Source organism: Crinia signifera, chromosome 19 (genome assembly GCF_055691185.1).
Source record: "Crinia signifera chromosome 19, ASM5569118v1, whole genome shotgun sequence".
NCBI classification, from domain to species: Eukaryota; Metazoa; Chordata; class Amphibia; order Anura; family Myobatrachidae; genus Crinia; species Crinia signifera.
In genome coordinates this window covers 62,671,123-62,696,362 of record NC_139226.1, presented here as the reverse complement: position 1 = coordinate 62,696,362, position 25,240 = coordinate 62,671,123, and positions in this window count along the sequence as shown.

The following is a 25,240-nucleotide window of genomic DNA, read 5'->3' as shown; positions in this document are numbered from 1 at the left end:
ATACCTTTTTCGCACTGCTGTACCCTATCACACTTGATTGGGGTGTGAAAACCGGACCTGACAAATAACTTTTTCCATACGCAGCTATGTGCCTGGAGGGTGAGGTGCTTATTTTCTACAAAAGTGAGTGAAAATAATAATTTTCACCTACTTTGGTAGAAATAAAATGATAATTTATGGGCTCAATATACCACTTTCACACCGCTGTACCCTATCACACTTGATTGGGGTGTGAAAACCGAAACCAGCAAATAACTTTTTCCATACTCAGCTATGTGCCTGGAGGGTGAAAGCTGGAACCTGTGAATGAAATGTCACCACCTTGGCAGGGTGCTTGGGGGAGTAAAGCCGGAACCGACGCATGAGATGTTCTGGCCGCGACGAGGTGCTTTTGGGAGTGAAAGCCGGAACCGGCGCAAGAAATGTTCCGGCCGCGGCGTGATGGTTGGGGGGTGAAAGCCGAAAACGGCGCATGAGATGTTCCTGCCGCTGTAAGGTGCTTATTTTCTACAAAAGTAAGTGAAAATAATAATTTTCACCTACTTTGGTAGAAATGAAGTGATAATATATAGGCCCCATATACCTTTTTTGCACTGCTGTACCCTATCACACTTGATTGGGGTGTGAAAACCGGAACTGGGAAATAACTTTTTCCATACGCATCTATGTGCCTGGAGGGTGAGGTGCTTATTTTCTACAAAAGTGAGTGAAAATAATAATTTTCACCTACTTTGGTAGAAATAAAATGATAATATATAGGCTCAATATACCACTTTCACACCGCTGTACCCTACCAAAACCAGCAAATAACTTTTTCCATACTCAGCTATGTGCCTGGAGGGTGAAAGCTGGAACCTGTGAATGAAATGTCACCACCTTGGCAGGGTGCTCGGTGGAGTAAAGCCGGAACCGACGCATGAGATGTTCTGGCCGCGACGAGGTGCTTTTGGGAGTGAAAGCCGGAACCGGCGCAAGAAATGTTCCGGCCGCGGCGTGATGGTTGGGGGGTGAAAGCCGAAAACGGTGCAGGAGATGTTCCTGCCGCTGTGAGGTGCTTATTTTCTACAAAAGTAAGTGAAAATAATAATTTTCACCTATTTTGGTAGAAATTAAGTGATAATATATAGGCCCCATATACCTTTTTCGCACACTGCTGTTCCCTATCACACTTGATTGGGGTGTGAAAACCGAAACCAGCAAATAACTTTTTCCATACTCAGCTATGTGCCTGGAGGGTGAAAGCTGGAACCTGTGAATGAAATGTCACCACCTTGGCAGGGTGCTTGGGGGAGTAAAGCTGGAACCGACGCATGAGATGTTCTGGCCGCGACGAGGTGCTTTTGGGAGTGAAAGCTGGAACCGGCGCATGAAATGTTCCGGCCATGGCGAGGTGCTTTGGCAAGGTGCCAGATCTGGCGCATGAGATTGCCATGCAGGGGGGTGAAAGCCTAAACTGGCGCATGAGATGTTCCAGGCACTGTGAGGTGCTTGGGGGGTGATAGTCCCTGACAGCTCCTCAAGACTGGCTGCTGCAAAGTACGTACCCGGGGACATGCTCAGTTTGTAAAACTGAGTGCCGGGTCCACAGTTAAGGGTCTAATATGTGCTGAAGCATGTATTTGCAATCACTGTGGCAGGGACCTATAAGGATGACTTGTGTTGTCTGTACAGTACTGCATTTATGAGTGTTACAATGTAAGACACAGTATTAATAAATATTCATGTATGTCATGAACATATTATTGCGCCTCCTTCTTCTTTTTTTCAGGTAGACCTTCTCCATGAATGAATTGTGATGTCAACTACTTACCCACCTACATCTCTGGACTACTGTGACGTCATTTTTACTACAGCATATTCCAAACCTCGGATGGCAGAAGCAGCTACCCACAACAGGTAAGGAGGCGCGATAATATCTTGCTGGCATACATGCATGTTTATCAAATGTGTATATTTGTTATAGACCCGTACATTACGTTTAAAGTTTGATGAATTTAGGTCCTTATTTTATTTTATGCAGACAGCGAGCCAAATCAGGACTGATATCTGTGCAGGAGATATCAGTGATATTGTCTGCATTGCCTTTTTATTGAATGTCAAGAATACTTATTTTGTACTAAAGTAGGTGAATATAATAATTTTCACCTACTTTGATAAAAATTAAGTGATAGTACATAGGCCCTATATACCACTTTCACACCGCTGTACCCTATCACACTTGATTGGGGTGTGAAAACTGTACACGGTGAATAACCTGCTCCATAAGCAGCTCTGTGCCTGGAGGGTGAAAGCTGGAACCTGTGAATGAAATGTTCCTGACTTGGCAAGTTGCTTGGGGGAGTAAAGCCGGAACCGACGCATGAGATGTTCTGGCCACGACGAGGTGCTTTTGGGAGTGAAAGCCGGAACCGGCGCAAGAAATGTTCCGGCCGCGGCTTGATGGTTGGGGGGTGAAAGCCGAAAAGGGTGCATGAGATGTTCCTGCCGCTGTGAGGTGCTTATTTTCTACAAAAGTAAGTGAAAATAATAATTTTCACCTATTTTGGTAGAAATGAAGTGATAATATATAGGCCCCATATACCTTTTTCGCACTGCTGTACCCTATCACACTTAATTGGGGTGTGAAAACTGGAACTGGCAAATAACTTTTTCCATACGCAGCTATGTGCCTGGAAGGTGAGGTGCTTATTTTCTACAAAAGTGAGTGAAAATAATAATTTTCACCTACTTTGGTAGAAATAAAATGATAATATATGGGCTCAATATACCACTTTAAAACCGCTGTACCCTATCACACTTGATTGGGGTGTGAAAACCGAAACCAGCAAATAACTTTTTCCATACTCAGCTATGTGCCTGGAGGGTGAAAGCTGGAACCTGTGAATGAAATGTCACCACCTTGGCAGGGTGCTTGGGGGAGTAAAGCCGGAACCGACGCATGAGATGTTCTGGCCACGACGAGGTGCTTTTGGGAGTGAAAGCCGGAACCGGCGCAAGAAATGTTCCGGCCGCGGCGTGATGGTTGGGGGGTGATAGCCGAAAACGGTGCATGAGATGTTCCTGCCGCTGTGAGGTGCTTATTTTCTACAAAAGTAAGTGAAAATAATAATTTTCACCTATTTTGGTAGAAATGAAGTGATAATATATAGGCCCCATATACCTTTTTCGCACTGCTGTACCCTATCACACTTAATTGGAATGGGAAAACTGGAACTGACAAATAACTTTTTCCATACGCAGCTGGGTGCCTGGAGGGTGAGGTGCTTATTTTCTACAAAAGTGAGTGAAAATAATAATTTTCACCTACTTTGGTAGAAATAAAATGATAATTTATGGGCTCAATATACCACTTTCACACCGCTGTACCCTATCACACTTGATTGGGGTGTGAAAACCGAAACCAGCAAATAACTTTTTTCATACTCAGCTATGTGCCTGGAGGGTGAAAGCATGAACCTGTGAATAAAATGTCACCACCTTGGCAGGGTGCTTGGGGGAGTAAAGCCGGAACCGACGCATGAGATGTTCTGGCCGCGACAAGGTGCTTTTGGGTGTGAAAGCTGGAACCGGCGCAAGAAATCTTCCGGCCGCGGAGTGATGGTTGGGGGGTGAAAGTCGAAAACGGTGCACGAGATGTTCCTGCCGCTGTGAGGTACTTATTTTCTACAAAAGTAAGTGAAAATAATAATTTTCACCTACTTTGGTAGAAATGAAGTGATAAAATATATAGAGCCCCATATACCTTTTCCACACTGCTGTACACTATCACACTTGATTGGGGTGTGAAACCCGAAACTGGCAAATAACTTTTTCCATACGCAGCTATGTGCCTGGAGGGTGAGGTGCTTATTTTCTACAAAAGTGAGTGAAAATAATAATTTTCACCTACTTTGGTAGAAATAAAATGATAATATATGGACTCAATATACCACTTTCACACCGCTGTACCCTATCACACTTGATTGGGGTGTGAAAACCGAAACCAGCAAATAACTTTTTCCATACTCAGCTATGTGCCTGGAGGGTGAAAGCTGGAACCTGTGAATGAAATGTCACCACCTTGGCAGGGTGCTTGGGGGAGTAAAGCCGGAACCGACGCATGAGATGTTCTGGCCGCGACGAGGTGCTTTTGGGAGTGAAAGCCGGAACCGGCGCAAGAAATGTTCCGGCCGCGGCGTGATGGTTGGGGGGTGAAAGCCGAAAACGGCGCATGAGATGTTCCTGCCGCTGTAAGGTGCTTATTTTCTACAAAAGTAAGTGAAAATAATAATTTTCACCTACTTTGGTAGAAATGAAGTGATAATATATAGGCCCCATATACCTTTTTTGCACTGCTGTACCCTATCACACTTGATTGGGGTGTGAAAACCGGAACTGGGAAATAACTTTTTCCATACGCATCTATGTGCCTGGAGGGTGAGGTGCTTATTTTCTACAAAAGTGAGTGAAAATAATAATTTTCACCTACTTTGGTAGAAATAAAATGATAATATATAGGCTCAATATACCACTTTCACACGCTGTACCCTATCACACTTGATTGGGGTGTGAAAACCGAAACCAGCAAATAACTTTTTCCATACTCAGCTATGTGTCTGGAGGGTGAAAGCTGGAACCTGTGAATGAAATGTCACCACCTTGGCAGGGTGCTTGGGGGAGTAAAGCCGGAACCGACGCATGAGATGTTCTGGCCGCGACGAGGTGCTTTTGGGAGTGAAAGCCGGAACCGGCGCAAGAAATGTTCCGGCCGCGGCGTGATGGTTGGGGGGTGAAAGCCGAAAACGGTGCATGAGATGTTCCTGCCGCTGTGAGGTGCTTATTTTCTACAAAAGTAAGTGAAAATAATAATTTTCATCTATTTTGGTAGAAATGAAATGATAATATATAGGCCCCATATACCTTTTTCGCACTGCTGTACCCTATCACACTTAATTGGGGTGTGAAAACCGGAACTGGCAAATAACTTTTTCCATACGCAGCTATGTGCCTGGAAGGTGAGGTGCTTTTTTTCTACAAAAGTGAGTGAAAATAATAATTTTCACCTACTTTGGTAGAAATAAAATGATAATATATGGGCTCAATATACCACTTTCAAACCGCTGTACCCTATCACACTTGATTGGGGTGTGAAAACCGAAACCAGCAAATAACTTTTTCCATACTCAGCTATGTGCCTGGAGGGTGAAAGCTGGAACCTGTGAATGAAATGTCACCACCTTGGCAGGGTGCTTGGGGGAGTAAAGCCGGAACCGACGCATGAGATGTTCTGGCCGCGACGAGGTGCTTTTGGGAGTGAAAGCCGGAACCGGCGCAAGAAATGTTCCGGCCGCGGCGTGATGGTTGGGGGGTGATAGCCGAAAACGGTGCATGAGATGTTCCTGCCTCTGTGAGGTGCTTTTTTTCTACAAAAGTAAGTGAAAATAATAATTTTCACCTACTTTGGTAGAAATAAAATGATAATATATGGGCTCAATATACCACTTTAAAACCGCTGTACCCTATCACACTTGATTGGGGTGTGAAAACCAAAACCAGCAAATAACTTTTTCCATACTCAGCTATGTGTCTGGAGGGTGAAAGCTGGAACCTGTGAATGAAATGTCACCACCTTGGTAGGGTGCTTGGGGGAGTAAAGCCGGAACCGACGCATGAGATGTTCTGGCCGCGACGAGGTGCTTTTGGGAGTGAAAGCCGGAACCGGCGCAAGAAATGTTCCGGCCGCGGCGTGATGGTTGGGGGGTGAAAGCCGAAAACGGTGCATGAGATGTTCCTGCCGCTGTGAGGTGCTTATTTTCTACAAAAGTAAATGAAAATAATAATTTTCACCTATTTTGGTAGAAATGAAGTGATAATATATAGGCCCCATATACCTTTTTCGCACTGCTGTACCCTATCACACTTGATTGGGGTGTGAAAACCGGAACTGGCAAATAACTTTTTCCATACGCAGCTATGTGCCTGGAGGGTGAGGTGCTTATTTTCTACAAAAGTGAGTGAAAATAATAATTTTCACCTACTTTGGTAGAAATAAAATGATAATATATGGACTCAATATACCACTTTCAAACCGCTGTACCCTATCACACTTGATTGGGGTGTGAAAACCGAAACCAGCAAATAAATTTTTCCATACTCAGCTATGTGCCTGGAGGGTGAAAGCTGGAACCTGTGAATGAAATGTCACCACCTTGGCAGGGTGCTTGGGGGAGTAAAGCCGGAACCGACGCATGAGATGTTCTGGCCGCGACGAGGTGCTTTTGGGAGTGAAAGCCGGAACCGGCGCAAGAAATGTTCCGGCCGCGGCGTGATGGTTGGGGGGTGAAAGCCGAAAACGGTGCATGAGATGTTCCTGCCGCTGTGAGGTGCTTATTTTCTACAAACGTAAGTGAAAATAATAATTTTCATCTATTTTGGTAGAAATGAAATGATAATATATAGGCCCCATATACCTTTTTCGCACTGCTGTACCCTATCACACTTAATTGGGGTGTGAAAACCGGAACTGGCAAATAACTTTTTCCATACGCAGCTATGTGCCTGGAAGGTGAGGTGCTTTTTTTCTACAAAAGTAAGTGAGAATAATAATTTTCAACTACTTTGTGTCACGGTCTCAGGTACATCACGCTGGTCACCAGGCCGGGGATTGGCTAGACCTGACACAGGGGTGCGGAGTCTTACCACGCCATAGGTGTTCACCAGTGACCCCTCCAGTTGGGATTTGGGCTTTGCTGCTATGGACATGCCGGTCGCGGTCCCCTGAGCAGGTTCCCCATGTGGCACTGGTAACCCCTTGGAAACAGGTAGCGTGGATTCAGGATTATGCGTAGTCATCTTAGCCGGGTCGTACACTGGTATGTCACGGAGCACAGTACACAAGGGTCAGACAGGAGAATAGTCAGAAGGCAAGCCGAGGTCGTCCACTGGTAATCACTGGGTACAGTACACGAGGATCAGGCAGGAGAGTGGTCAGGAGGCAGGCCGAGGTCATACACAGGTAACCCACGATTCACAGTACACAGGGATTAAGCCGAAGGATAGTCAGGAAGCAAGCCGAAGTCAGTATCTGGTGATCAGGAATACAGTGAAGTACAAGGGACGCTGGAGCAGGATGTGAGCCTATACTCTGGCAGCTTCTGTCTGCCAGAGACTGCCTTTTTATAGGAAGCACAGGGAGCTAATTACTCACAGGTGCCCTAATCAATGAAGGCTGAGCATGGTCAGTTCACACTGAACTCTCCTGCAGGAGAGAGTTACCAGGTGTTGCAACTAATCAGCAGAGCTCAGATCACACAGACTTTCCTGCAGCATGGAGTGGATCAGAAGCTGAAATCAGCATGCAGACTTTAACCACACAGAGCTGTCAGCAGCAATAGACAGAGCCAGCAGGATTTTGCACGCAGGTAACACTGAATACTACATATTGTGACATTACCCCCCCCTCTAGGGGTGGGCTCCGAACACCCCACAAGGAAATTTTCATGGTCGTCTGCGGTGCTTCTTCTTTTTGGAAGACTGTTTGGATTTTGTTGACTGATGTGTGACCTTTGGCTCTACAAAACGGGCAGTAGATAATATTGGACGTCCCAGAAAAGGAGTGACATCATGATCCGAGCCGCACTCTGAACTTGAATCCTGGTCCATGGTCCGTGTAGGGAGTTCATGAGGATCCACCATCAACCTGGAAGAACCTACACATATAACTCCACCTCTTAAATTCAAGGAATCGGGTCTAAAAAAATTTTTTGGAGATGCTCTGGGAATTTTAGAATGTAGTCCAGCTGAATTACCACTCTGACTGACCTCAGGTGCGGCAAGGATAGACCTCTCACCAGGAGTCTTGGGTCCAAATCTTTCAACCACAGCCTTGGAAAAAGAAATTAGGTCTTTTAGTCGGGGGTCATGAGTCTCAATGAGTGTACTAACCCACTCCATGGCTTCTCCCCTGAATGACAACACTAAGTATTTGACAATGTTTGCCAAATTAACCCCGGAGAATGGATCAGAGTTCATAGCATCTAAATAATAGTCTGCTAGGGCTTGGAAATGGGTGAGATCTCCATCAAATTGGACAAACTGAGGCTCTTTAAATGAATCCAATTGAACTGGGTCCTCCTGGAAAATGGACTTGGAGGACAGTTTGGGTAGAGCCGGGACTCCCAGCAACACAGGCAAATCTTCTTGAATGGCAGGCATTGGAACCTTAGAGACCATGAGGGTACTGGAGACAGGTCCGGAGGCTGCGGAGGAAGACCCGGAGACTTTGGAGGCAGGCCCGTAGGCCATGGAGACTGGCCCGGAGGCCGTGGAGATTGGCCCGGAGGCTGCGGAGACTGGCCCGGAGGCCGCGGAGACAGGCCCGGAGGCCGCGGAGACAGGCCCGGAGGCCGCGGAGACAGGCCCGGAGGCCGCGGAGACAGGCCCGGAGGCCACGGAGACAGGCCCGGAGGCCGTGGCACATAGGTCCTCATGCCCGGAGGCAAGGGCAGATGGGTCCTCATGCCCGAAGGCAAGGGCAGATGGGTCCTCATGCCCGAAGGCAAGGGCAGATGGGTCCTCATGCCCGAAGGCAAGGGCAGATGGATCTCTACTGGGAGTGACACACTCGGAACTCCCGTCTGGAGTGGAGAACTCGGAACTTCCGTCTGGAGTGGAGGACTCGGAACCCCCATCTGGGGTGATTAACTCGGAACCCCCATCTGGGGTGATTAACTCGGAATCCCCATCTGGGGTGATTAACTGGGGACACCCTTCTTGGGTGCTTAACTCGGAACCCCCTCCTGGGGTGACGGACTCGAAACCCCCACCTGGGGTGACGGACTCGGAACCCCCACTTGGGGTGATAAACTCGGAACCCCCACTTGGGGTGATAGACTCGGAACCCCCACTTGGGGTGATAAACTCGGAACCCCCACTTGGGGTGATAAACTCGGAACCCCTACTTGGGGTGACATACAGAGCCCCTTCTTGAGGCAAAGTGCTCGGTGGCCCTACTTGGGAAGCCACACTCAGAGACTCCTCTTTGGGTAATGCATTCAGACGCCCTTTTCGGGGTACCACCTTCAGAGACACCTCTTGGGGTGCAGTGCTCAGGAAACCCACCTTGGGCGCAATGCTCAGAGACCCTGTTTGGGGTGTGGTACTCTGAGACCCTGCTTGGAGCCTGCCAGTCTGAGACCTCTCCTGGTGCACGACACTCTGAGACCCCTCTCGGAACTCAACACTGGGGAATTCCTTTTGGAGTACAGCACTTTGATGCCCTTCCTGGGACTTAACACTAGGAAGCTCCTCCTGGAGCACATTACTCGGAAGCCCCTTCTTGGGCTGGACTGCCAGGACCCCATCTTTGGGTTTGATACTCCCCTCCTGGGGCTTGTAACCATGAACCCCCTCCTGGGGCAGGATGGACAGGACCCCCACCTGGGGTTGGACTGATGGGACCCCCTCTCGGGGTGAGACTGAATGGACTCCCTCTTGAGTTTGGACCAACAGGGGCCCCTCTTGGGGTGAGGCTGGCTGGACCCTCTCATGGACTTGGACCAACAGGACCCCCTCTTGGGGCTTGCGATCATGAACACCTTCCCGAGGCTGGACCTGGGCTATACAGTTCTTCAAAGAAATTTTGGTCCTAGGACCCCAGTTGTAACCATAGGATTCCCTCTGGGTTAGAACAGAATCTACTGCTCTATTTCGGGTCCCACGTAGGGAACAATCCCCGATGAAATGATCCTGGGCTCCACAATAAAAGCATAGGCTGAGGGATCTACGCCGCTGGCGCTCCTCATCAGACAACTGGGGACGAGGATGACTCAGGTACCTGTCCTTGCAGGGCACAGATGTAGATGCCACTGGAGTGCCCGGAATGTCATCAGAGGGTTTCACAGGCACTGAACCTAGAGTGGAAGGTACCGTGCCACTAGAAGGACTGCCTAGTAAGATGGTAATCACTGAAAACACCTTAGTCAGTAGCTCCTGCAACTGCTGCATTAAAAGGTGAAGAATCTTCAATGCCTCTGACACTGGTTCCACGGATATTGGAGGAGATGAAGCGAAGTCCATCCGCTGTAACAGAGTCTGTATGCTTTGTAAGATCAGAGCTTGGTTCTGCTCTTGCTTACAGACCCTAGCAGACAGTTGCTCCCATAGCTCCTTTTTTGGGCCAGAGTATTCTGTCACGGTCTCAGGTACATCACGCTGGTCACCAGGCCGGGGATTGGCTAGACCTGACACAGGGGTGCGGAGTCTTACCACGCCATAGGTGTTCACCAGTGACCCCTCCAGTTGGGATTTGGGCTTTGCTGCTATGGACATGCCGGTCGCGGTCCCCTGAGCAGGTTCCCCATGTGGCACTGGTAACCCCTTGGAAACAGGTAGCGTGGATTCAGGATTATGCGTAGTCATCTTAGCCGGGTCGTACACTGGTATGTCACGGAGCACAGTACACAAGGGTCAGACAGGAGAATAGTCAGAAGGCAAGCCGAGGTCGTCCACTGGTAATCACTGGGTACAGTACACGAGGATCAGGCAGGAGAGTGGTCAGGAGGCAGGCCGAGGTCATACACAGGTAACCCACGATTCACAGTACACAGGGATTAAGCCGAAGGATAGTCAGGAAGCAAGCCGAAGTCAGTATCTGGTGATCAGGAATACAGTGAAGTACAAGGGACGCTGGAGCAGGATGTGAGCCTATACTCTGGCAGCTTCTGTCTGCCAGAGACTGCCTTTTTATAGGAAGCACAGGGAGCTAATTACTCACAGGTGCCCTAATCAATGAAGGCTGAGCATGGTCAGTTCACACTGAACTCTCCTGCAGGAGAGAGTTACCAGGTGTTGCAACTAATCAGCAGAGCTCAGATCACACAGACTTTCCTGCAGCATGGAGTGGATCAGAAGCTGAAATCAGCATGCAGACTTTAACCACACAGAGCTGTCAGCAGCAATAGACAGAGCCAGCAGGATTTTGCACGCAGGTAACACTGAATACTACATATTGTGACACTTTGGTAGAAATTAAGTGATAATATATAGGCCCCATATACCTTTTTCGCACTGCTGTACCCTATCACACTTGATTGGGGTGTGAAAACCGGACCTGACAAATAACTTTTTCCATACGCAGCTATGTGCCTGGAGGGTGAGGTGCTTATTTTCTACAAAAGTGAGTGAAAATAATAATTTTCACCTACTTTGGTAGAAATAAAATGATAATTTATGGGCTCAATATACCACTTTCACACCGCTGTACCCTATCACACTTGATTGGGGTGTGAAAACCGAAACCAGCAAATAACTTTTTCCATACTCAGCTATGTGCCTGGAGGGTGAAAGCATGAACCTGTGAATGAAATGTCACCACCTTGGCAGGGTGCTTGGGGGAGTAAAGCCGGAACCGACGCATGAGATGTTCTGGCCGCGACAAGGTGCTTTTGGGTGTGAAAGCTGGAACGGGCGCATGAAATCTTCCGGCCGCGGAGTGATGGTTGGGGGGTGAAAGTCGAAAATGGTGCACGAGATGTTCCTGCCGCTGTGAGGTACTTATTTTCTACAAAAGTAAGTGAAAATAATAATTTTCACCTACTTTGGTAGAAATGAAGTGATAAAATATATAGAGCCCCATATACCTTTTTCACACTGCTGTACCCTATCACACTTGATTGGGGTGTGAAAACCGAAACTGGCAAATAACTTTTTCCATACGCAGCTATGTGCCTGGAGGGTGAGGTGCTTATTTTCTACAAAAGTGAGTGAAAATAATAATTTTCACCTACTTTGGTAGAAATAAAATGATAATATATAGGCTCAATATACCACTTTCACACCGCTGTACCCTATCACACTTGATTGGGGTGTGAAAACCAAAACCAGCAAATAACTTTTTCCATACTCAGCTATGTGCCTGGAGGGTGAAAGCTGGAACCTGTGAATAAAATGTCACCACCTTGGCAGGGTGCTTGGGGGAGTAAAGCCGGAACCGACGCATGAGATGTTCTGGCCGCGACGAGGTGCTTTTGGGAGTGAAAGCCGGAACCGGCGCAAGAAATGTTCCGGCCGCGGCGTGATGGTTGGGGGGTGAAAGCCGAAAACGGTGCATGAGATGTTCCTGCCGCTGTGAGGTGCTTATTTTCTACAAACGTAAGTGAAAATAATAATTTTCATCTATTTTGGTAGAAATGAAATGATAATATATAGGCCCCATATACCTTTTTCGCACTGCTGTACCCTATCACACTTAATTGGGGTGTGAAAACCGGAACTGGCAAATAACTTTTTCCATACGCAGCTATGTGCCTGGAAGGTGAGGTGCTTTTTTTCTACAAAAGTAAGTGAAAATAATAATTTTCAACTACTTTGGTAGAAATTAAGTGATAATATATAGGCCCCATATACCTTTTTCGCACTGCTGTACCCTATCACACTTGATTGGGGTGTGAAAACCGGACCTGACAAATAACTTTTTCCATACGCAGCTATGTGCCTGGAGGGTGAGGTGCTTATTTTCTACAAAAGTGAGTGAAAATAATAATTTTCACCTACTTTGGTAGAAATAAAATGATAATTTATGGGCTCAATATACCACTTTCACACCGCTGTACCCTATCACACTTGATTGGGGTGTGAAAACCGAAACCAGCAAATAACTTTTTCCATACTCAGCTATGTGCCTGGAGGGTGAAAGCATGAACCTGTGAATGAAATGTCACCACCTTGGCAGGGTGCTTGGGGGAGTAAAGCCGGAACCGACGCATGAGATGTTCTGGCCGCGACAAGGTGCTTTTGGGTGTGAAAGCTGGAACGGGCGCATGAAATCTTCCTGCCGCGGAGTGATGGTTGGGGGGTGAAAGTCGAAAATGGTGCACGAGATGTTCCTGCCGCTGTGAGGTACTTATTTTCTACAAAAGTAAGTGAAAATAATAATTTTCACCTACTTTGGTAGAAATGAAGTGATAAAATATATAGAGCCCCATATACCTTTTTCACACTGCTGTACACTATCACACTGGATTGTGGTTTGAAACCCGAAACTGGCAAATAACTTTTTCCATACGCAGCTATGTGCCTGGAGGGTGAGGTGCTTATTTTCTACAAAAGTGAGTGAAAATAATAATTTTCACCTACTTTGGTAGAAATAAAATGATAATATATAGGCTCAATATACCACTTTCACACCGCTGTACCCTATCACACTTGATTGGGGTGTGAAAACCAAAACCAGCAAATAACTTTTTCCATACTCAGCTATGTGCCTGGAGGGTGAAAGCTGGAACCTGTGAATGAAATGTCACCACCTTGGCAGGGTGCTCGGTGGAGTAAAGCCGGAACCGACGCATGAGATGTTCTGGCCGCGACGAGGTGCTTTTGGGAGTGAAAGCCGGAACCGGCGCAAGAAATGTTCCGGCCGCGGCGTGATGGTTGGGGGGTGAAAGCCGAAAACGGTGCAGGAGATGTTCCTGCCGCTGTGAGGTGCTTATTTTCTACAAAAGTAAGTGAAAATAATAATTTTCACCTATTTTGGTAGAAATGAAGTGATAATATATAGGCCCCATATACCTTTTTCGCACTGCTGTTCCCTATCACACTTGATTGGGGTGTGAAAACCGGAACTGGCAAATAACTTTTTCCATGCGCAGCTATGAGCCTGGAGGGTGAGGTGCTTATTTTCTACAAAAGTGAGTGAAAATAATAATTTTCACCTACTTTGGTAGAAATAAAATGATAATATATGGGCTCAATATACCACTTTCAAACCGCTGTACCCTATCACACTTGATTGGGGTGTGAAAACCGAAACCAGCAAATAACTTTTTTCATACTCAGCTATGTGCCTGGAGGGTGAAAGCTGGAACCTGTGAATGAAATGTCACCACCTTGGCAGGGTGCTTGGGGGAGTAAAGCTGGAACCGACGCATGAGATGTTCTGGCCGCGACGAGGTGCTTTTGGGAGTGAAAGCTGGAACCGGCGCATGAAATGTTCCGGCCATGGCGAGGTGCTTTGGCAAGGTGCCAGATCTGGCGCATGAGATTGCCATGCAGGGGGGTGAAAGCCTAAACTGGCGCATGAGATGTTCCAGGCACTGTGAGGTGCTTGGGGGGTGATAGTCCCTGACAGCTCCTCAAGACTGGCTGCTGCAAAGTACGTACCCGGGGACATGCTCAGTTTGTAAAACTGAGTGCCGGGTCCACAGTTAAGGGTCTAATATGTGCTGAAGCATGTATTTGCAATCACTGTGGCAGGGACCTATAAGGATGACTTGTGTTGTCTGTACAGTACTGCATTTATGAGTGTTACAATGTAAGACACAGTATAAATAAATATTCATGTATGTCATGAACATATTATCGCGCCTCCTTCTTCTTTTTTTCAGGTAGACCTTCTCCATGAATGAATTGTGATGTCAACTACTTACCCACCTACATCTCTGGACTACTGTGACGTCATTTTTACTACAGCATATTCCAAACCTCGGATGGCAGAAGCAGCTACCCACACCAGGTAAGGAGGCGCGATAATATCTTGCTGGCATACATGCATGTTTATCAAATGTGTATATTTGTTATAGACCCGTACATTACGTTTAAAGTTTGATGAATTTAGGTCCTTATATTATTTTATGCAGACAGCGAGCCAAATCAGGACTGATATCTGTGCAGGAGATATCAGTGATATTGTCTGCATTGCCTTTTTATTGAATGTCAAGAATACTTATTTTGTACTAAAGTAGGTGAATATAATAATTTTCACCTACTTTGATAAAAATTAAGTGATAGTACATAGGCCCCATATACCACTTTCACACCGCTGTACCCTATCACACTTGATTGGGGTGTGAAAACTGTACACGGTGAATAACCTGCTCCATAAGCAGCTCTGTGCCTGGAGGGTGAAAGCTGGAACCTGTGAATGAAATGTTCCCGACTTGGCAAGTTGCTTGGGGGAGTAAAGCCGGAACCGACGCATGAGATGTTCTGGCCGCGACGAGGTGCTTTTGGGAGTGAAAGCCGGAACCGGCGCAAGAAATGTTCCGGCCGCGGCTTGATGGTTGGGGGGTGAAAGCCGAAAATGGTGCATGAGATGTTCCTGCCGCTGTGAGGTGCTTATTTTCTACAAAAGTAAGTGAAAATAATAATTTTCACCTATTTTGGTAGAAATGAAGTGATAATATATAGGCCCCATATACCTTTTTCGCACTGCTGTACCCTATCACACTTAATTGGGGTGTGAAAACCGGAACTGGCAAATAACTTTTTCCATACGCAGCTATGTGCCTGGAGGGTGAGGTGCTTATTTTCTACAAAAGTGAGTGAAAATAATAATTTTCACCTACTTTGGTAGAAATAAAATGATAATATATGGGCTCAATATACCACTTTAAAACCGCTGTACCCTATCACACTTGATTGGGGTGTGAAAACCGAAACCAGCAAATAACTTTTTCCATACTCAGCTATGTGCCTGGAGGGTGAAAGCTGGAACCTGTGAATGAAATGTCACCACCTTGGCAGGGTGCTTGGGGGAGTAAAGCCGGAACCGACGCATGAGATGTTCTGGCCACGACGAGGTGCTTTTGGGAGTGAAAGCCGGAACCGGCGCAAGAAATGTTCCGGCCGCGGCGTGATGGTTGGGGGGTGATAGCCGAAAACGGTGCATGAGATGTTCCTGCCGCTGTGAGGTGCTTATTTTCTACAAAAGTAAGTGAAAATAATAATTTTCACCTATTTTGGTAGAAATGAAGTGATAATATATAGGCCCCATATACCTTTTTCGCACTGCTGTACCCTATCACACTTAATTGGAATGGGAAAACCGGAACTGACAAATAACTTTTTCCATACGCAGCTATGTGCCTGGAGGGTGAGGTGCTTATTTTCTACAAAAGTGAGTGAAAATAATAATTTTCACCTACTTTGGTAGAAATAAAATGATAATTTATGGGCTCAATATACCACTTTCACACCGCTGTACCCTATCACACTTGATTGGGGTGTGAAAACCGAAACCAGCAAATAACTTTTTCCATACTCAGCTATGTGCCTGGAGGGTGAAAGCATGAACCTGTGAATAAAATGTCACCACCTTGGCAGGGTGCTTGGGGGAGTAAAGCCGGAACCGACGCATGAGATGTTCTGGCCGCGACAAGGTGCTTTTGGGTGTGAAAGCTGGAACCGGCGCAAGAAATCTTCCGGCCGCGGAGTGATGGTTGGGGGGTGAAAGTCGAAAACGGTGCACGAGATGTTCCTGCTGCTGTGAGGTACTTATTTTCTACAAAAGTAAGTGAAAATAATAATTTTCACCTACTTTGGTAGAAATTAAGTGATAAAATATATAGAGCCCCATATACCTTTTTCACACTGCTGTACACTATCACACTTGATTGGGGTGTGAAACCCGAAACTGGCAAATAACTTTTTCCATACGCAGCTATGTGCCTGGAGGGTGAGGTGCTTATTTTCTACAAAAGTGAGTGAAAATAATAATTTTCACCTACTTTGGTAGAAATAAAATGATAATATATGGACTCAATATACCACTTTCACACCGCTGTACCCTATCACACTTGATTGGGGTGTGAAAACCGAAACCAGCAAATAACTTTTTCCATACTCAGCTATGTGCCTGGAGGGTGAAAGCTGGAACCTGTGAATGAAATGTCACCACCTTGGCAGGGTGCTTGGGGGAGTAAAGCCGGAACCGACGCATGAGATGTTCTGGCCGCGACGAGGTGCTTTTGGGAGTGAAAGCCGGAACCGGCGCAAGAAATGTTCCGGCCGCGGCGTGATGGTTGGGGGGTGAAAGCCGAAAACGGCGCATTAGATGTTCCTGGCGCTGTAAGGTGCTTATTTTCTACAAAAGTAAGTGAAAATAATAATTTTCACCTACTTTGGTAGAAATGAAGTGATAATATATAGGCCCCATATACCTTTTTTGCACTGCTGTACCCTATCACACTTGATTGGGGTGTGAAAACCGGAACTGGGAAATAACTTTTTCCATACGCATCTATGTGCCTGGAGGGTGAGGTGCTTATTTTCTACAAAAGTGAGTGAAAATAATAATTTTCACCTACTTTGGTAGAAATAAAATGATAATAGATAGGCTCAATATACCACTTTCACACGCTGTACCCTATCACACTTGATTGGGGTGTGAAAACCGAAACCAGCAAATAACTTTTTCCATATTCAGCTATGTGCCTGGAGGGTGAAAGCATTTACCTGTGAATGAAATGTCACCACCTTGGCAGGGTGCTTGGGGAGTGGAGCCGGAACCGACGCATGAGATGTTCTGGCCGCGACGAGGTGCTTTTGGGAGTGAAAGCCGGAACCGGCGCAAGAAATGTTCCGGCCGCGGCGTGATGGTTGGGGGGTGATAGCCGAAAACGGTGCATGAGATGTTCCTGCCTCTGTGAGGTGCTTTTTTTTCTACAAAAGTAAGTGAAAATAATAATTTTCACCTACTTTGGTAGAAATCAAGTGATAATATATAGGCCCCATATACCTTTTTCGCACTGCTGTACCCTATCACACTTGATTGGGGTGTGAAAACCGGACCTGACAAATAACTTTTTCCATACGCAGCTATGTGCCTGGAGGGTGAGGTGCTTATTTTCTACAAAAGTGAGTGAAAATAATAATTTTCACCTACTTTGGTAGAAATAAAATGATAATATATGGACTCAATATACCACTTTCAAACCGCTGTACCCTATCACACTTGATTGGGGTGTGAAAACCGAAACCAGCAAATAAATTTTTCCATACTCAGCTATGTGCCTGGAGGGTGAAAGCTGGAACCTGTGAATGAAATGTCACCACCTTGGCAGGGTGCTTGGGGGAGTAAAGCCGGAACCGACGCATGAGATGTTCTGGCCGCGACGAGGTGCTTTTGGGAGTGAAAGCCGGAACCGGCGCATGAAATGTTCCGGCCGCGGCGTGATGGTTGGGGGGTGATAGCCGAAAACGGTGCATGAGATGTTCCTGCCGCTGTGAGGTGCTTATTTTCTACAAAAGTAAGTGAAAATAATAATTTTCACCTATTTTGGTAGAAATGAAGTGATAATATATAGGCCCCATATACCTTTTTCGCACTGCTGTACCCTATCACACTTAATTGGGGTGTGAAAACCGGAACTGGCAAATAACTTTTTCCATACGCAGCTATGTGCCTGGAAGGTGAGGTGCTTATTTTCTACAAAAGTGAGTGAAAATAATAATTTTCACCTACTTTGGTAGAAATAAAATGATAATATATGGGCTCAATATACCACTTTAAAACCGCTGTACCCTATCACACTTGATTGGGGTGTGAAAACCGAAACCAGCAAATAACTTTTTCCATACTCAGCTATGTGCCTGGAGGGTGAAAGCATGAACCTGTGAATGAAATGTCACCACCTTGGCAGGGTGCTTGGGGGAGTAAAGCCGGAACCGACGCATGAGATGTTCTGGCCGCGACAAGGTGCTTTTGGGTGTGAAAGCCGGAACCGGCGCAAGAAATCTTCCGGCCGCGGAGTGATGGTTGGGGGGTGAAAGTCGAAAACGTTGCACGAGATGTTCCTGCCGCTGTGAGGTACTTATTTTCTACAAAAGTAAGTGAAAATAATAATTTTCACCTACTTTGGTAGAAATGAAGTGATAAAATATATAGAGCCCCATATACCTTTTTCACACTGCTGTACACTATCACACTTGATTGGGGTGTGAAACCCGAAACTGGCAAATAACTTTTTCCATACGCAGCTATGTGCCTGGAGGGTGAGGTGCTTATTTTCTACAAAAGTGAGTGAAAATAATAATTTTCACCTACTTTGGTAGAAATAAAATGATAATATATGGGCTCAATATACCACTTTCAAACCGCTGTACCCTATCACACTTGATTGGGGTGTGAAAACCGAAACCAGCAATTAACTTTTTCCATACTCAGCTATGTGCCTGGAGGGTGAAAGCTGGAACCTGTGAATGAAATGTCACCACCTTGGCAGGGTGCTTGGGGGAGTAAAGCCGGAACTGACGCATGAGATGTTCTGGCCGCGACGAGGTGCTTTTGGGAGTGAAAGCCGGAACCGGCGCAAGAAATTTTCCGGCCGCGGCGTGATGGTTTGGGGGTGAAAGCCGAAAACGGTGCATGAGATGTTCCTGCCGCTGTGAGGTGCTTATTTTCTACAAAAGTAAGTGAAAATAATAATTTTCACCTATTTTGGTAGAAATGAAGTGATAATATATAGGCCCCATATACCTTTTTCGCACTGCTGTTCCCTATCACACTTGATTGGGGTGTGAAAACCGGAACTGGCAAATAACTTTTTCCATGCGCAGCTATGTGCCTGGAGGGTGAGGTGCTTATTTTCTACAAAAGTGAGTGAAAATAATAATTTTCACCTACTTTGGTAGAAATAAAATGATAATATATGGGCTCAATATACCACTTTCAAACCGCTGTACCCTATCACACTTGATTGGGGTGTGAAAACCGAAACCAGCAATTAACTTTTTCCATACTCAGCTATGTGCCTGGAGGGTGAAAGCTGGAACCTGTGAATGAAATGTCACTACCTTGGCAGGGTGCTTGGGGGAGTAAAGCCGGAACCGACGCATGAGATGTTCTGGCCGCGACGAGGTGCTTTTGAGAGTGAAAGCTGGAACCGGCGCATGAAATGTTACGACCATGGCGAGGTGCTTTGGCAAGGTGCCAGATCTGGCGCATGAGATTGCCATGCTTTTGCGATGTGCATGAAGGGGGGTGAAAGCCTAAACTGGCGCATGAGATGTTCCAGGCAATGTGAGGTGCTTGGGGGGTGATAGTCCCTGACTGCTGCTGGCTAAATCAATCAGCTAGCTGCTGCAGAGGAGAAGGAGGAATCTTGCACAATCAGGTGCAATGACGGCTTTCCTGTTTTGAGCCCATTCAGCAGCAATAGTAGACAGTCATTCATGTAGACAAGCATTCATGTGGCAGGAACCTTTGTGTGACATCACAATCTGCCCTCTATGACATCACAAGCTGCTCACTCGGATTCCGGAACCTGACAGCCAGACAGTCACTTGGAACAGACAGGCAGACAGGACAGTCGTGTGTAGGTGAGCTGGGTGGGCCAATGTTTTCTTTTTTTGGCAGTTACCACCCAAATGATGGTCCGAAGAAGGTAAGTGATACTTTTTCTAAATCCCCCTCTCAATGATCATCAATTGTTTGGCTCGGAAAAAATTGAAGAGGAAAAAAAATTCCCAAAACAAAAGAGAGAAAAGAGAAAAGAAAAAAATATAAGTTTAACAAAAGAAAACAAAATATAAGAGAAGCGAAAAAGAAATAAAAAAAAAAAAAAAAAAAAAAAACAAGCCATTTCAAATCGAGAGGGAGGGGGGTCCAAAAATTCCATTGCTGTGTTCCAGTTGATGTTTCTGTGGTAAGATCGTAGGTAAGTCACATAGTGTTTGCATATATATTGGGAGGGCGCAGCGATTGATAAGTCATTTAATTTAGGCAGGCTTCCGGTCTTTTGGCTAGGCCGCACATGCTGATTTCAAGTGTAGTGTCACGTCAAGTATTAAACTGCCTCGATTCCAGAAAGTACAATTCAAGGAGTCAAGAAATAGTCACAAAATGATACACTGGAGGCAGGATTTCAAACTTTTTATGCACAAGGGTTAAACCTTGAAGCAAATGCATGCATTTCTAAATACAAAGTTAGAACAAAGGTGCACAAACAATTGATACACCAAATCAAGTGCCCAGAATGGAATTAATCTATTTTTGGATAACAGATTAGGGTGGTGCACCGGTCCTGGAAGTACTGCAATACCAGGTCAATGCGTGGAGTGGACAGAGCTTGCTGCAAAGTACGTACCCGGGGACCTGCTCAGTTTGTAAAACTGAGTGCCGGATCCACAGTTAAGGGTCTAATATGTGCTGTAGCATGTATTTGCAATCACTGGGGCAGGGACTGATAAGGATGACTTGTGTTGTCTGTACAGTACTGCATTTATGAGTGTTACGATGTAAGACACAGTATTAATAAATATTCATGTATGTCATGAACATATTATCGCGCCTCCTTCTTCTTTTTTTCAGGTAGACCTTCTCCATGAATGAATTGTGATGTCAACTACTTACCCACCTACTACATCTCTGGACTACCGTGACGTCATTTTTACTACAGCATATTCCAAACGTCGGATGGCAGAAGCAGCTACCCACAACAGGTAAGGAGGCGCGATAATATCTTAATGGCATACATGTGTGTTTATCAAATGTGTATATTTGTTATAGACCCGTACATTACGTTTAAAGTTTGATGAATTTAGGTCCTTATATTATTTTATGCAGACAGCGAGCCAAATCAGGACTGATATCTGTGCAGGAGATATCAGTGATATTATCTGCATTGCCTTTTTATTGAATGTCAAGAATACTTATTTTGTACTAAAGTAGGTGAATATAATAATTTTCACCTACTTTGATAAAAATTAAGTGATAGTACATAGGCCCCATATACCACTTTCACACCGCTGTACCCTATCACACTTGATTGGGGTGTGAAAACTGTACACGGCGAATAACCTGCTCCATACGCAGCTCTGTGCCTGGAGGGTGAAAGCTGGAACCTGTGAATGAAATGTTCCCGACTTGGCAAGTTGCTTGGGGGAGTAAAGCCGGAACCGACGCATGAGATGTTCTGGCCGCGACGAGGTGCTTTTGGGAGTGAAAGCCGGAACCGGCGCAAGAAATGTTCCGGCCGCGGCGTGATGGTTGGGGGGTGAAAGCCGAAAACGGTGCATGAGATGTTCCTGCCGCTGTGAGGTGCTTATTTTCTACAAAAGAAAGTGAAAATAATAATTTTCACCTATTTTGGTTGAAATATAGTGATAATATATAGGCCCCATATACCTTTTTCGCACTGCTGTACCCTATCACACTTGATTGGGGTGTGAAAACCGGAACTGGCAAATAACTTTTTCCATACGCAGCTATGTGCCTGGAGGGTGAGGTGCTTATTTTCTACAAAAGTGAGTGAAAATAATAATTTTCACCTACTTTGGTAGAAATAAAATGATAATATATGGACTCAATATTCCACTTTCAAACCGCTGTACCCTATCACACTTGATTGGGGTGTGAAAACCGAAACCAGCAAATAAATTTTTCCATACTCAGCTATGTACCTGGAGGGTGAAAGCTGGAACCTGTGAATGAAATGTCACCACCTTGGCAGGGTGCTTGGGGGAGTAAAGCCGGAACCGACGCATGAGATGTTCTGGCCGCGACGAGGTGCTTTTGGGAGTGAAAGCCGGAACCGGCGCAAGAAATGTTCCGGCCGCGGCGTGATGGTTGGGGGGTGAAAGCCGAAAACGGTGCATGAGATGTTCCTGCCGCTGTGAGGTGCTTATTTTCTACAAAAGTAAGTGAAAATAATAATTTTCACCTATTTTGGTAGAAATGAAGTGATAATATATAGGCCCCATATACCTTTTTCGCACTGCTGTACCCTATCACACTTAATTGGGGTGTGAAAACCGGAACTGGCAAATAACTTTTTCCATACGCAGCTATGTGCCTGGAAGGTGAGGTGCTTATTTTCTACAAAAGTGAGTGAAAATAATAATTTTCACCTACTTTGGTAGAAATAAAATGATAATATATGGGCTCAATATACCACTTTAAAACCGCTGTACCCTATCACACTTGATTGGGGTGTGAAAACCGAAACCAGCAAATAACTTTTTCCATACTCAGCTATGTGCCTGGAGGGTGAAAGCTGGAACCTGTGAATGAAATGTCACCACCTTGGCAGGGTGCTTGGGGGAGTAAAGCCGGAACCGACGCATGAGATGTTCTGGCCGCGACGAGGTGCTTTTGGGAGTGAAAGCCGGAACCGGCGCAAGAAATGTTCCGGCCGCGGCGTGATGGTTGGGGGGTGATAGCCGAAAACGGTGCATGAGATGTTCCTGCCTCTGTGAGGTGCTTTTTTTCTACAAAAGTAAGTGAAAATAATAATTTTCACCTACTTTGGTAGAAATGAAGTGATAATATATAGGCCCCATATACCTTTTTCGCACTGCTGTACCCTATCACACTTGATCGGGGTGTGAAAACCGGACCTGACAAATAACTTTTTCCATACGCAGCTATGTGCCTGGAGGGTGAGGTGCTTATTTTCTACAAAAATGAGTGAAAATAATAATTTTCACCTACTTTGGTAGAAATAAAATGATAATTTATGGGCTCAATATACCACTTTCACACTGCTGTACCCTATCACACTTGATTGGGGTGTGAAAACCGAAACCAGCAAATAACTTTTTCCATACTAAGCTATGTGCCTGGAGGGTGAAAGCATGAACCTGTGAATGAAATGTCACCACCTTGGCAGGGTGCTTGGGGGAGTAAAGCCGGAACCGACGCATGAGATGTTCTGGCCGCGACGAGGTGCTTTTGGGAGTGAAAGACGGAACCGGCGCAAGAAATGTTCCGGCCGCGGCGTGATGGTTGGGGGGTGAAAGCCGAAAACGGTGCATGAGATGTTCCTGCCGCTGTGAGGTGCTTATTTTCTACAAAAGTAAGTGAAAATAATAATTTTCACCTATTTTGGTAGAAATGAAGGGATAATATATAGGCCCCATATACCTTTTTCGCACTGCTGTACCCTATCACACTTGATTGGGGTGTGAAAACCGGAACTGGCAAATAACTTTTTCCATACGCAGCTATGTGCCTGGAGGGTGAGGTGCTTATTTTCTACAAAAGTGAGTGAAAATAATAATTTTCACCTACTTTGGTAGAAATAAAATGATAATATATGGACTCAATATACCACTTTCAAACCGCTGTACCCTATCACACTTGATTGGGGTGTGAAAACCGAAACCAGCAAATAAATTTTTCCATACTCAGCTATGTGCCTGGAGGGTGAAAGCTGGAACCTGTGAATGAAATGTCACCACCTTGGCAGGGTGCTTGGGGGAGTAAAGCCGGAACCGACGCATGAGATGTTCTGGCCGCGACGAGGTGCTTTTGGGAGTGAAAGCCGGAACCGGCGCAAGAAATGTTCCGGCCGCGGCGTGATGGTTGGGGGGTGAAAGCCGAAAACGGTGCATGAGATGTTCCTGCCGCTGTGAGGTGCTTATTTTCTACAAAAGTAAGTGAAAATAATAATTTTCACCTACTTTGGTAGAAATGAAGTGATAATATATAGGCCCCATATACCTTTTTCGCACTGCTGTACCCTATTACACTTGATTGGGGTGTGAAAACCGGACCTGACAAATAACTTTTTCCATACGCAGCTATGTGCCTGGAGGGTGAGGTGCTTATTTTTTACAAAAATGAGTGAAAATAATAATTTTCACCTACTTTGGTAGAAATAAAATGATAATTTATGGGCTCAATATACCACTTTCACACCGCTGTACCCTATCACACTTGATTGGGGTGTGAAAACCGAAACCAGCAAATAACTTTTTCCATACTCAGCTATGTGCCTGGAGGGTGAAAGCATGAACCTGTGAATGAAATGTCACCACCTTGGCAGGGTGCTTGGGGGAGTAAAGCCGGAACCGACGCATGAGATGTTCTGGCCGCGACGAGGTGCTTTTGGGAGTGAAAGACGGAACCGGCGCAAGAAATGTTCCGGCCGCGGCGTGATGGTTGGGGGGTGAAAGCCGAAAACGGTGCATGAGATGTTCCTACCGCTGTGAGGTGCTTATTTTCTACAAAAGTAAGTGAAAATAATAATTGTCACCTATTTTGGTAGAAATGAAGTGATAATATATAGGCCCCATATACCTTTTTCGCACTGCTGTACCCTATCACACTTGATTGGGGTGTGAAAACCGGAACTGGCAAATAACTTTTTCCATACGCAGCTATGTGCCTGGAGGGTGAGGTGCTTATTTTCTACAAAAGTGAGTGAAAATAATAATTTTCACCTACTTTGGTAGAAATAAAATGATAATATATGGACTCAATATACCACTTTCAAACCGCTGTACCCTATCACACTTGATTGGGGTGTGAAAACCGAAACCAGCAAATAAATTTTTCCATACTCAGCTATGTGCCTGGAGGGTGAAAGCTGGAACCTGTGAATGAAATGTCACCACCTTGGCAGGGTGCTTGGGGGAGTAAAGCCGGAACCGACGCATGAGATGTTCTGGCCGCGACGAGGTGCTTTTGGGAGTGAAAGCCGGAACCGGCGCAAGAAATGTTCCGGCCGCGGCGTGATGGTTGGGGGGTGAAAGGCGAAAACGG